The sequence below is a fragment of the Suricata suricatta genome, chromosome 6 (assembly GCF_006229205.1).
Source record: "Suricata suricatta isolate VVHF042 chromosome 6, meerkat_22Aug2017_6uvM2_HiC, whole genome shotgun sequence".
Taxonomy (NCBI): domain Eukaryota; kingdom Metazoa; phylum Chordata; class Mammalia; order Carnivora; family Herpestidae; genus Suricata; species Suricata suricatta.
Window position 1 is genome coordinate 28,190,048 of NC_043705.1, and position 12,908 is coordinate 28,202,955.

A 12,908-nucleotide genomic window follows, 5' to 3' on the forward strand; every position below is an offset into this window, starting at 1 on the left:
AAAACAAGAGAGACCTAATGGAGAACCAGGGGGAACGGAGGAGGGAGAGAGAGTTGGGGAGAGAGAGAGATGCAGAACTTGAGAGACTATTGAAAGCTGAAAATGAACTGAGGGTTGGGGGGGAGGGGGGAGGGGGGAAGACAGGTGGTGGTGATGGTGGAGGGCACTTGAGGGGAAGAGCACTGGGTGTTGTATGGAAAACAATTTGACAATAAAATATTATGGAAAAAATAAAAATAAAAAATAAAAAAAATAAAAATAAAAAAGAAAGACAAAGAATTTATCCCAAAAGTTGAGATTTCACTTAGTTTCTTCTTTCCTAGAAAGAGAGACCAAAGAAAGGATAAGTTGAATACGGGATGTAGAAGATAATGGAGTAACGCTTTCAGGTGAGTTTTTAACCTGACATCTTATAAGCAGCTAAACTACTATTCATATAAGAATAATTAGACTCATTTTCAGATTTGAACTCAAAATGTAAGCAGGGAATCTGAAGCAGAAAAGCTGTTGTGCTCCTGAGTAATGTTGTGCCACACACTTAGAGAACAATCAGTCTAAATCAGAAACAGAAAAATGGAAGTTCACAGGAAGGAGCACTCTAGGAGGAACACAACACAGAACTGATAAAACAGTTGTGAGGATTTAGAAAGAAATTTTTATAGAACTGTGAAGACTGCTAATGAAAAAGAAATTAAGGTTATATAAAAAAAAAATTCTGGGGGCACCTGGGTGGCTCAGTCAGTGAAGTGTCCGACTCTTGATTTCAGCTCAGGTCATGATTTCACGGTTCCTGAGAGCAAGTCTCCCATCAGATTTTGCGCTGCGAGAGCACAGCCTGCTTGGGATTCTCTCTCCCTCCCTCTCTGCCCCTCCCCTGCTCTTCCCCCTCCTCTCTCTCTCTCTCTCTCTCTCTCTCTCTCTCTCTCTCTCTCTCTCTCTCTGCTTCTCAAAACAAATCAATAAACATTTAAAAAAATAAACTGTGAGAAAAGAAAATGAAAAGAATACTCTACAAGGAAAAAACAGGGGGAAAAAGACATTAACTCTAGGAAAAATAAAAGAGAAATACCCAAAGAAAGAAAATAAGCATAACACTATACCTGGCTTATCAATGAACTACATTTACATAATTATAATAATTACGAAACCATACACTTCTGATTCAACCAAAATACATGATGTAATTATACTGAAAGAAAGGGAATTGACAACGAGGTGGGGGATGGAGAGTGGGTAGAGGATGTATGTAAGCATTCTATACCCCCCACACTCTAATTAGAATGTAATAATGTCCAAAATAGGTAAATCAAGAAAAGGCAACATTAGAATATCATTTATAAATATGGAGCTACATTTCCAAAGAAATTTTAAAGGTGTTGAAAGTAGTTGACTCTTGGGGACAGAAAGGAAAAGGGATGGGGGGAGGACAATTGCCTGCTACTTTTTATTATAAGATTTTTAACGACTGAGAATATATTACTTTGATAAAAATAAATTTTATCTTTAAAAATAGCATACTGAAACATTACCATATTATTTAAGATTATGTATAATGGTAAGAGCCTTATAGATTTTGTTATGTTTTCAGTTCTCTAAGCAGAGACCCCCTTATAACACGTAAGTCCACTGTTTGACTTTTACCTATGTGATTTTATTGCCCGTACTTTAAGGCACATATTAGGTATAAAAGCATATGTTAGACAGTTACCGTTTTTCTACCACTCGGTAGCTAATGGATCCCCGTCTGTAGTTCTAGTCCAGGTTGGCACCGCCAGTGTCATGGTCGGCCCATCCTATCTGTGCTACAGCCTGATGACCCCATTCATTAAAGTAACAATGGGATGAGGTATAATTTTCAACCATGGGATCCCCCATTGCTCTCTAGGCATGTGGCACAACATCGGCCCCTCAGGTCAGGCCAATACTTCTGACTCTTCCAGAATCCACCTGCCTCCTCAGCAGGAGCTTGCTCCCCTGGCTCAACCCCAATTACCAAGTTCTTTCCCAATACATCCTGGCAGGAAGATGACAAACATGGCTTTCTCAAGGGAATAATCCCTAATTGTGACAATTAATAATCTCCCCACAGTGAATGTCATGTCTCCCGAAGAAGCCAGCAACAGGAGGCCCCTACAATCTGCAAACCCCACTAGGACTGAGGATCTGAATATTCATGGTACCTGCATCCTCCTCCCAGAGACGCTGGAGGCTCTCCTTCGGTCCCCATGTGGATGCCAGCTGGTAGGATACAAGCTGCCACTGAGCAGACTATCAAGTGGGCCAGTTTGACTTGGACAGTCTCAGCCCAACTCCAATCATGTCCTAATGAGGTTTAACTGAGATTAATAGCCTCTCACAACTGGCTCTAGGTATTTCATCAACAGATGTCCAACTACAAAACTGCTCTGCGGGCCTCCATTCTGACCAAACAGTTTCTACCCTCCTCCCTCCCCACTCTGGCTCCCAGCCCGTCTGACCACACAACTCTGCAGGAACAAAAGAAAATACCAAGGGCATTTTCAGGACCCAAAGAGGTTGGGAAAAGCAAAATCAGAACTACTACTGAGTCAGAAGAATCAAAGCCCTGGCAGGAGCCTCTTTGCCCCACTGGGACGGCCCCTATAGTATAGATGCAGCAAAGTCCTAGAACCATTGTGACCATCCTAGTCAGGCTGTCTGCACTGTGGCTAATGTTTCCCAGCTACGCCCCACCCGGACTGCCACACGGGACTAAAGGCAACATCAGTCATCCATTTCCTCAAAAGATCATTGTCAAGCACTTACTCTGACACATAGAATTTAGTGAAGCACTAAATATGGGCATTAGAATTTAGTGAAGTATGTAAGGTGCTGGCCCTTAGCAGAGAGACTGATGAAGACAGGATCTCACATGTAGACCTGGGCATAAAATTGTAACAATAAGGGCTGCAAAATGAGAGAGTGGAGCAGATGACAAAGTGGAGAAAGGGAGCCTAATTTAGATGAGAGGTCAGACAAGCCCACCCTAGGGCCAAAGGAAGGATGGGTGAGAATTAGTGGACATGGAGGAAAAGAGCAACCCAATCAGAGGAATAGTCTGTGCTGGGTCCCTGGGGTGGGACAAGCGGTCAAGCAATTAGTACAGCTGACAGCCACCAAAGGGGACCGCAGAACAAGATGAGGCCACAGTCCCCAGAAGCTGCATCTGCCAGACCAGGTGGGCCACAGGATGCCAGCTGGATTTCATCTTATGCAGAGAGGGAAGTTACTTACTAATTACAGGACACCTCTTCCTATGGCTTGAGGAAGATGTCTGGACATAAACTTTATAGCAAAGTCCCTACTTCTTGCTTTGGGGAAAACACTTTCCTAGAATAAAATAAGTTTATTCATTCATCCAACAAGTATATACCATGGTCAGAAGACTAACTCCCACAACACAAGTGAGACCAGTCTCATGTAAAGCTTGCCCTAAAGAATTGCTTGGTGCTTCAGTCCCCCTGGGGACATGGAGGCCAAAGGAGAAAACACAAGCTCCTGCCCTCCAGAGGGCGGAGAAAAAGGCCGGTCAACCTATGCTTCCCCAAACAGGAAAAGGCCCAGTCAGGCTCCTGTTCTAATGAACTTAGGACTTCAGCAGGACACAAATGACTTGAAAGGACGTGAACTTCACATTGGAATGAGAATTGTGAAAATGTGCCATGCAATAGTTTTCCCATGGACATGCACATATTTTGATCTCCTTTGACAGGATTCTCTGCTAGGTGATCCAGGAGTCAGGGCTCCAAGAGTGAAGAGAAGGAGGAATGGATTGCTCTGCTTTTTCAGAAAGAAAAGCAAGAAAATCCCCCCTCCAGATTACCTCATCCCCATTAACTCACACTCTGCACGAACTATTCACAAAAGCCCTTTTCAGAGAATCATAGCTGAACACTTCAAAAGAACTTTAACACTGAAGATGTTTTTTGACGAGGCAGAGACGGTAATAGCTTTGATCTCAAGAGTCTGCAATGGCACCAACAGCCTGTACTGAGCCTTTAGGGTGACCCAACCCTCAGGAAGAGCTTTTCAGAAAAATTGGAAATGGGTCCCTACCTTATCCATTGAGGCATGAATGCCATGCCCATTACCCAAACTGCCAGGGATGAAAGGGGAGAATGTGAGATGATGGTCAGAGTGAACACTCCAATTATCACCGGCTCTAGCTCACCTTCATGCTCCCCCATCGCCACTGCCTTTCTGTCAGGCATTTTTTCCAAACTACTGCAACTCAGTGCTGAGCTGGGTTCCTGTGTGTTGCCTGAGTTCTCTTTCCTAAGCCTCTTGGGGAAGCCAGAGACCCCATTTCTTGCCCTATCTTACTCCTTTGTCAGAGCACATTGGATGGGGTGTCCCAAGCCTTGCCAAAGTTTTCTGTGAAAAGTTGGTTCCGAGGAGCCTATCTCTGCACAGCAAGGGTTTAGAGCAGGTTAAGAAGTATGAACAAGGGGATTTGGGCTCAAAGGGAAGCAAGGGCTACAAGAGGCTTGTGATTCCAGAGCTCATAGAAGCTTAAAAATTTAAACACGATTGGGGCACCTGGGTGGCTCAGTAGGTTGAGCATCTGACTTTAGCTCGGTTCATGATCTCCCAGTTTGTGGGTTTGAGCCCTGCATCAGGCTTTGTGCTAAGAGCTCAAAACCTGGATCCTGCTTTGGATTCTGTGTCTCCCTCTCTCTCTGCCCCTCCCTGCTTGCACTCTGTCTCTATCTCTCAAAAATGAATAAACATTAAAAAATTATTTTAAAAATGTAAGGTGGTAGTGATGGTGGAGGGCACTTGAGGGGAAGAGCACTGGGTGTTGTATGGAAAACAATTTGACAATAAAATATTTAAAAAAATGTAAACACCAGCAAATATAGCAATCCACAATACAAACTCAAATTGTTTCATTTTCTCACTTCCCTCTGCCTTTGCCTGAATGTCGGGACTGACCACTCCCTTCTGGACTATCATAACAGTCCCTTCCTCAAACCCTGCCCCTCCTAACCAGCTCCCACATTGAGACTACACTTCCATTAAAGTGGCTTTTCTTGAACACAGCTGTGTGTCAGTAGCCCCCACACTGAACACTCTTCAACAACCAGCTAATGCCTAATAAAGAAAGCCTGAGTGCTGAGGTAGCTCAACCAGTTAGTTAAACATCTGACTCTTCTTGATTTCAGCTCAGATCAAGAGCCCTATGTCAGGCTCTGCACAGACAGCATGAAGCCTGCTTGGAATTCTCTCTCTCCTTCTTTTTGCCCTCTCCTGCTTGTGCTCACACACTCTCTCTCTCTCAAAATAAATAAACGGGAGGGAGGGAGGGAGGGAAGGAAGGAAGGAAGGAAGGAAGGAAGGGAGGAAGGAAGGGAGGGAGGGAGGGAGGTTGGCTGGCTGGCTGGCTGGTTGAACCATGCTCCCTAAAGTAATGTGCATGGCCTTTCATGATTCATCTTCTGTAACCTCCACTGTCCCACTTTCCCCACCCCAACCCGCCCTACTCTTCTCTTCCCCCAACAGTGTACATCCTTCTCACTCAAGAGAAATGTATAACCAGTGACAACCCCCAGGATGGGCCACAAGGTTTACACACCTATGCTTTCCCATGTGTTGTTCTCCCTGACTGGAATGCTTTCTTCCTCTGACTTATCCATTCACAAAACTTCTCTCAAAATACTCACTTTTAAATGTTGCTTCCTTCTGAAGCCTTCTCTGATCTTCTTTGATAAATGATACCCTCCTCCATTGTCCAGTAGGACCTGTAACACCAAATGGCAAGTTGTGTTCTATTCTACTAGAATGAGTTCCTTGGAACATAGTTTAAAATTGCATCCTTCTCCAGTTTCCTCCCCAACCTATAGAATGAAAGGATCTTCACATTGTCCAAAATTAGGTAGAATCATTCCCAGTTCACAGTTGAGCAAACTGAGATCTAAAGAGGAAGAGTAGGCAGTAGGCTAGTAACTAGACATCAGTTTACCCAACTCCTAATACAGAATAGTTTCTACCAGAGCCCCCTGCTCACATGAAAAAGGTGACATCTTCAACCTTAAGTCCTATTCATCCAGGGTTACATGATACAGAGGTCTCTGGGGTCTGAGCATCCTCTGGGCACTATGGTGTTTGTTACCTCAGAGCCTTTTCCAATTTACAGGGAGCTCAGGAAATTTCCTGGCAGCAGTTTAGCTCCAGATACACAAACTTACCCAAGCTCCTGAGGTTCCTGGAAGAACTCACTTGAAGCACTATTTGCCAAGGACTAGAAAAGTGACCTAGTGGCATGACCTTGGACAAAGGGTCAAGGGAGAGACACAGCACAGGGCTGAGAACACCCGTATCCTCCACATTGTCTTCACTTCCCAGAATTACAAATACGGAGAAGGCCACTGGGAAGGAGCCTTTAATTACCTGCAGGTGTCCCAATTAAGCAGCATTGCCTCCCCAATTAGCAGTCCCTTCCATTGGAAATCATTAGACTTAATTCCATTTCCTGGGAAACATCTTAATCAAGCAAGCTCTGTCCCCAAGTCCTGAAGCAGCCAGACCGCCACTGCTGTCAGCCTGGCCCTGTGTGGTCTAGATGATGCTAAATTGGGCTTTGGGTCAATTTCCCAATTAAACATATCCCTTTAATTACACTGTTTTCTAATGTTTCTGGCTAAACCGAGGGTCTGTTTCTTACATTACTTACTAAAGAGAGAGCACGTTCCAAGAAAGCCCTTCCCTAAAGGAGGAGATATTTTGTAAGCACACTCAAAGAAAGCATCTCTGATATAAAAGAAATAAATTTAAAACTGGGGTGAGAGCTACAAAGCACAGCCTGTTTTCAAGATGTAAGACAGAAAAGTGACAGTGCCTTCACTCTCAAGGCCAAAGGAGTCCCCAGTTTCTGTCCCCCTTTTTGTGTTCACTATTCCACAAAACTATTAAATTCAGGGTGACAATCTTAGGAGAGAAAAAATAGTCCCAGGGATAGAGGCACAGAGGGCTTTCCAAGTTCTCAGTCTTTGCATCTTTTTGTTTTTGTTTGTTTTGTTTATTTTTAAGAGAGAGAGAGAGAATGAGAGCCAGGGGGGTGCAGAGAGGCAGGGGACAGAGGATCCAAAGCAGGCTCTGCTTTGGCTCTGACAGCCAAGAGCCCACAAACCATGAAATTGTGACTTGAGCCAAAGTCAGATGCTCAACCGACTGGGCCACCCAGACACCCCTCTTAGTCTTTGAACCTTAAACATTTCAGTCAGAAGGTGACTGGATGGGCCCAGAAGAAGGAGAGGATTTGGAGTTGTCCCCCAACCCGGATGACTGTCCGCAAAATTGCGGTCTTATACACATCAACACTAAAGCCAACTGCTGACCACCAGCTCTATAATTTTCCAGAGATCCTCCTCCCCGATCATGTCCAATTCTCTTGTCCCAAACTGAAAGAGTCCCACTCTTCTGCTGATGAAAGATTCACTACCAAGCAAGGGGTTCAGTTTTCACCGACACGGGCCTGAAATCCTTCACACTTCAATATTGGCAAAACGGTTTTCGCCCCCGTCCCCTTGCACTCAGCTGCATTATCTCTTTCCTTTTTTGTCCCCTTCTCAGCAGACTTAAGCCCCCAGGAAAGAGCAAAGGGAGGGATTAAAAAAAAAAATACAAGATGGAGTGGGTTCAATCACAATTTAGAGTCTCTCAAAACTTATCCATGGAAACATTACAAATACATCTTAATTTTCACTCTGAAAGAGACTCTGAGATTCAAATCAAATTCTATTTCCTTTAACTTTTTTCATACCTATGTTAATCGCATTCCTATGAAATTGAATAGAGAGAAGTGCCCCTCTGCTTGATAATAAATTTAATATGGAGATGATTAGAAGTGCATTTGTCATTGTTGCCTGGAGAGGCTCCAGCATTAGCCCTCCAGAAATCAGATCAGCACCTAACCATCCCTGCCACTCCCTGAGTCCCCACCACAGTGCTGGCCTCTGCAATAATCACCTTCTATTGATTTTTTCCCTAAAGTATTTAGTTTTTACATTTCATAATCAGATTTCCTTAATTCATTACTATTCAATATTTAGGGACAAACTCCAAAACCCAAATGACTCTGGTCTTAATAGGTTAAAAAAATTATATATAGATATAGATATATAGTCTGAAGTCTTTCTATTGACTTTTCCCATTTCTTCCCTCTCTTCCCAAAATAAAAAAGTGTTTAGATCTGATAAAGCATCTGGCCTGTTAAATGAGCTTTGCTCTTCTCTCTTATAGAAATCCTGATTGAAAATATCACTGCTCCAAGAGCAGTCTAGAGATATTTCCCTGATACAAGCCTCAATTTGTCACTGAGTTCACTTTCAAAGCCTTCTGGTTTGGGAAAATGAGACTCTTCAAATTTTTTCTTACAAAGTCTCAAGTCACCCCTGAGAATTCAGATAACCTGTATCCCATATCTTGAACTCCACATGGCCCAGGTCTCTGTGCTAGCTCCAAGGAGTAAGCCAGGTAAAAGCTTTGTTATGATAGTAGAGATGGTCATGATACTAACACTACTACAACTAGCAGTTAACATTTGGGTCCTCATGATGTTCTAGAAATAATTGAAAAGTGTTCTATCTTTATTATTTGATTTATTTGATAGATATTACTATTAACTGCATTTTACAGATGGAGAAACTGAAGTTCAGAAAAGTCAAGTAATTTCCTCAAGGACAAACAGCAAGTATGGCCAGGATTTAAACTCAAGTTGTTCTATTGCCATGTTGCTTGAAATCTCAGATTAGACCAGGGAGGAAATTAATCAAATTAATTGATTTGGGGTTAGCATCTACTATCTTATATACTGCATTCTATTGCTGCCTACATACATGAGTGCAAATACATTTATTTTATTGGATCTGACTCTGGACTCAGGTTCTGACTTCAAGTGAAGAACTTTCCCTCTGAGACTTGGTTTTCTTATATTATACAATGAGAAGATTTGATTGAGTGATCCCATAGGAAACTTGTGACTCTTACAGTCTGGGATTCTAAGTAGATAAGATATACACAGGGCTGTGAATAGTCCTTTCAAGTTGGATAAGCCCTGGAGGTGATCTAATCTGGGTATGTCAAAGGCAGTGCGTTCAAGCTGCCACTTTCCTATACTGTGCCCATATACTGGCAGACATCACTAATGGATCACCATCTTTCCTACTGATCCCAGCTGTAGCTTCAGAATCCTTTTCAACTCTATGCTAAGGAAGCAACTGAGTGAGACAACGTAACATTGGATAAAGCTATTTGTCATCTCCAATGTTAATCAACTGTCCCAATTTACAAATGGGGAAAGGAAGGCCCAGAGAGAATAATGGATTTCATAAACACTTGTCGAGCAATTAGTATGTAATAGGACTTTCGTTAGATCCCAAATATAAAAAGAGGACATAGTCTTGAACTTTAATGACTCAGTTCAGTGAGAGATGTAGGCTGTTAAACAAGCAGTTACAATACTGTGTGATGAGTATTATTTGGCCACATGGAAAGCCACCTAACTTAGACTAACAGATTCATAGAAGGCCTCTTGCAGGAAGCAGCAATTAAGACTTGGAGGGATATAATAGTTTGTCAGATGAAGAAGGGGTAAGAAGGCCATTCTAAACAGGGAAAAATCTAACAATGCAAGAAAGCCCCGACTATTCAGAGTTTTAAGTTGCTAAGCGTGTCTGGAGCCCTGGAGCATAAAATGCAGTGAGTTAGGAAACGATGCACAGAGAGGAGTCCAGCAGTATCAAGCCCATGAAGGGCCACATATGGCACACTACAGACACTGTCCTCTAAAGACATGCTGCACTCCTCCCATTAAAAAGTAGGATCTTTGTTCTCTGTTCTTGATGTTGGCAGGCTTAAAACTGCCAATGTAGTACTATGAAAATGACGCCATATGATTTCTGAGGCTAAGCCATGAAATATGTAGCTTCTACCTTGTTCACTGGAACTCTCACCCTTGGAGCCTTACGCTGCCAACCATATAAGAACATCAATTATCCTAAGGTCACTGTGCTGGAGGGGCTACGTGTAGATGTTTCACCTGATAGCTCCAGCTAAGCCCAGCCTTCTGGCCCTCCCAACCAAAGTGACCTATATGTGAGTAAAACTATCTTGGACTTTAAACAAACCCACTACCAGCTGAATACCACTGAAACTGACAGCTGATGATGTCCCATGGAATTGAAGAATCCCTCAGCTGAGCCCTGCCTGAATTCTTGACTGACAATTTACAACATAATAAAAATCTTGTTATTTTAAAAAGTCATTAAGTTTTAGAATTCCATTTTTATGCAACAGTAGATACCCAGAACAACAAAGGAGCACTGAGAGTTTTTAGGGAAGAGAGTAACATTATTAGGTTTGCTCTGGAAGAGGCCAGGGGAATAGATTGGTAGAGAGAATGGAAAAGAATATCCATTGGGCTACAGCAGTTGTACAGGAAAGTGGCAACCAAGACAGTGGCAGGAAGGTGAAAAGAAATGCCAAGCTAATCTGAGATATGTGTAAAAGGTAGAATCAACAGAAGCCAAAGACTGACTGGAGAGAGAATAAAAAATCTCACTTTTCTAGCTCAGTTACTGGGTGGATGGAAGTATCATGAGCTGAGATAGGGAAGATTAGAAGAGAAGCATGGGGAGAGAAGAGGGTCCATTTAGATGTGTCCGTTGAGAGCACAGAATGGGACATGTAGCAGCTAGAGAATTTAGGAGACGTGTGCATGCTAGAGACTTGAGTGGCAAACCCAACCATTAACGGGTGGTAATGAAATTCCTGAGAGCAATAGAAGGAGCAGGTATCTCACTGCAAGGAATGAAAAAGGGGGAACAGAGGGCAGAACCACAGGGAGTAGCAGAGCTGAGACTGAGAAGAGAAAGAGCACAGCCTGACCACTTGACTCCACCCCAAAAGTTGTTTACCACCCGCTTCTCCTGTCCCCCCTCTCCTGTCTGCTAGTAACTTTGGGGGCTTGGACATGGCAAACCATGAGGCTGAGGAAACTGGAGACTAGGCTCTCTTCCCCTCTGGCTCAACAGAATTACATATGCTATCCCATGCCAACCTCTTTATTTTTTAAATGCTCTATTCTAGTGTTCTCTCTCCATTTCTTCCAGCCTGATTGTCTTCTTTTAAATGCTCATTTCTTTGCCATTTCATTTTCTTTCATCTGCAACCTGCTATTAAGGTTGTTTTCCCCAGAGCTATGTTGACACCAAAGCAGCTTAATCTGTTCTCCTAATTAACTTGTGATATATACACAGAGTCCAACATCTCCTGCTCAATAGTATTCTCTCCAGTGATCTCACAGCTGCCCCATAGAATGGAGTTTTACTCCTTCCCATATCCCTCTTTCTTCCCTCTTGTTCCCATGGCTCCTCCAGCCAGATCTTTCTGTCCATGTTAAGACATGGACCTGGACCACTGGCCTGCTGAGTGACTACAGTAGCCACCTGTAGAGTTTTCCATGGAGTGAGACACTGTCTCCACAAAACCCCTGTTAGAACACACCATGAGCACTAAGCAGCCACTATGCAGTATTAATGGTATGTCAGATTATCTTTCTTCAAGAAAAGGACAGCACAGGGCATATAGTCATATAGTCAATAATACTTCAGTACACTTACCACGGTGACCATTTTGTAGAAGGTATAATTGTTGAACCACTGTGTTGTATACCTCGATCTAATTTAATATAATGTCAACTATACTTCAACAAAAAATTTAAAAATACTCTGCTGCATCTACTGCAAGAATGAAGACCATTGGGCTGTAGACATTCCAAAACATATCAATATCATTCTGAACGGACACACTGTAATTGTGAAGGGCCCCAGAGGAACCTTCAATCATGTCAAAGTAAAAATCAGTCTCCTTGAAAAGAAAAAGAAGAGGCACTGAGTGGACAATGAGGGATGGAAAGGAACTGGCTACCGTTCACACTCTCTGTAGTCATGTACAACACGTGATCAAGGGCGTTACAAGGACTTCCTGTAGAAAATGAGGTCTGTGTATGCTCACTTCCCTAGCAACATCATTACTCAGGAGGATGATTCTCTTGATGAAATCTTAAATTTCTTGGGTGAAAAATATATCCTCAGGGTTCGGATGAGGCCAGGCATTGCGTATTCAGTATATCAAGCCCAGAAAGATGAGTTAATTCTTGAAGAAAATGACAGTAAATTTGTATCAAACTCAGCTGCTTTGACTTAGTAAGCCACAACGGTTAAAAACAAGGATATCAGAAAATTTTTGGATGGTATATAAGTTTCTGAAAAAAGAACACTTCAGCAGACTGATGAATAAGATGAGTTGCCCAGTTTGAGAAACAGCAAGATGCTCGATGACTTTTCAGACTTACCTGTGCTCTTTTAAGGATGTAATGAAAGCTGTTTATTGATTTGGGGATGGAGAATTAAAAATAAATAAAAGCAAAATATCACATGATTTCACTCATCTGAGGACTTTAAGATACAAAACAGATAAACATAAGGGAAGATAAGCAAAAATGATACAAAAACAGGGAGGGGGACAAAAACGTAAGAGATTCTTAAATATGGAGAACAAACAGGATTACCGGAAGGGTTGTGGGGTGGGGCTAAATGGGCAAGGAGCATTAAGGAATCTACTCTTGAAATCACTGTTGCACTATATACTAACTTGGATGTAAATTTTTAAAAATTAGTAAATCTTAATAGTAGAGGAAAAAATAAAAGCAAATGAACAGCATTTTATTTTTTTATTAATCTTTATTTTTGAGAGAGACAGAGCATGAGCAGGGTGTGGGGGAGAGAGAGAGAGAGAGAGAGAGAGAGAGAAGGAGGGAGACAGACACAGAATATGAAGCAGGCTCTAGGCTCCGAGCTGTCAGCACAGAGCCTAACACGGGGCTCAAA

General features: G+C 42.5%; 1 pseudogene; it reads left to right on the forward strand.

Annotated features, from left to right (window-relative positions):
* LOC115293387 overlaps window positions 1-12,318 on the forward strand; it is a 17,892-nt pseudogene extending 5,574 nt beyond the window's left edge.
* Window positions 12,319-12,908: the final 590 nt, after the last annotated feature.